Here is a 1,507-nt window from a genome sequence, read left to right on the forward strand (position 1 = left end):
CATATGACCATCTTCAACTTTTTTCCCCTGTCAGAATGATTCTACTAGAAAAAGCTAAAATATGTCTTGGATATGTATAAATGAGATATGTTTACTTAAAGCCCTACTCTCTGTCTTCTGTGTATCTATTCTAGTCATTCTACTCTTCTCCGTCCTTCTATCTGGTTTACATCTTTAAAATGCAATTCAGAAAACTGCCACAAGCACACTTAGAGAACCTGACAAAAGTGCAGTTTGGCACATTCAGATAAGAGCCAGTGGCAGCGCTCAGTCTCACCGTTTCATCACAGACAGACAATATTACAAGTGTAAGAACATTCAGGTTTGTAAATTATAGATTTTAAAAGGCAAAGCAAATGTCTAATTTGCTGAGCATTGCAGCATCAGTGCCATAAACAGGTGTACTCTCTTGGTTTCTTAAGTGGCTGATTTTTAAATTTATGATCAAGTATATAAAATTAATGGCGTATGCTTACACTTAAAGGATAAAAGCTAGTTTCTTCCAGTGTGCTAATGCACATAATTGGTTCTTTACAACTAGAAACCAGATACTCTTTCATTCATGCATTCATCCCATGGCAGTCTAATTTATAGAACTGTGGTGCACTGTTTCTTTGGGGAGGTAGTGGGAAGAATTAAAAAAACCCATTTCTTACATTGTTACCTGTCTTGGGATATACACATATGATTATGTAGAATCTGTGTCTGGGTGGCTGTTTGTCCTTTCTTGCAGAGTATTCTTGCTCACTGAGTGGGAGGGTCACACTGTATGAGACTAATAAGGACAGAGCTGCATCCCCCTCTACCACTCTTTGGAGACTTACTCCAGCAACTCCTCAGTACTACAGCAGCTCTGTACAGGCATTTTCAGTGCTTCTGGGGGACAGAATAATATAAACACTAAAGGTAAGCAACTCATTATTTGTAGTCAATTCTCTAAACGTATCACATGTGCACACACACACACATACTACACTATTCCTGGCTTGTTTTGTGGTGTTTTTGTTTTGTGGGCTTTTGTTTTCCAAAATAACCATTTAAGTTTATCACTGCTAATATTAACTATGTTTTGTATAAACATGATGTACACTGTAAGTTTTTAATGCACTGCAATCAGCCTTTTGCTATAGTATGCTTCTCATGACAGTGTAAATACATTGTACGTGTTAGTGGGTGACTATAGGTATATGCAAAGATATGCTAATAGAAACAGCCCTATTAAATTAGCAGTCATTTACAAAGCTGATTAAACTGTTGCGAACTGCCACAATTCTGACTGTGCATGTATTTACATTTAAAAACCTACCTATCAGTGTGTGCCCTTGTAATTAGCTCGCGTACCGGGTGGCCTGCACGCAGTTAGTCGAACACGCCGGTGAGTGAGCTGCGGCAGCGAGTGCCCTCCGAGGAGGGGGCACCGCGCCGCGCAGCAGCTGCGGGGCAGAGCCGGGGATGCCGAGGGGCGCGTCCCGCCGGGCTGGCACCAGCGCTGCCGACCCCGGCCCGT

General features: G+C 41.7%; 1 protein-coding gene across 4 annotated transcripts in view; it reads left to right on the forward strand.

Annotated features, from left to right (window-relative positions):
- Window positions 1-817: 817 nt before the first annotated feature.
- Window positions 818-1,507, forward strand: part of COL19A1 (collagen type XIX alpha 1 chain) — a 191,609-nt gene continuing 190,919 nt past the window's right edge. For all 4 annotated transcript variants that reach the window (XM_027644988.1, XM_027644991.1, XM_027644990.1 and 1 more), the window contains exon 1: window positions 818-906. The gene's annotated coding sequence lies outside the window, so the exon portion shown is untranslated. The remainder of the gene's footprint in view (window positions 907-1,507) is intronic.

Source organism: Corapipo altera, unplaced genomic scaffold (assembly GCF_003945725.1).
Source record: "Corapipo altera isolate COAL_440 unplaced genomic scaffold, ASM394572v1 2, whole genome shotgun sequence".
In the NCBI taxonomy this organism is placed as follows: Eukaryota; Metazoa; Chordata; class Aves; order Passeriformes; family Pipridae; genus Corapipo; species Corapipo altera.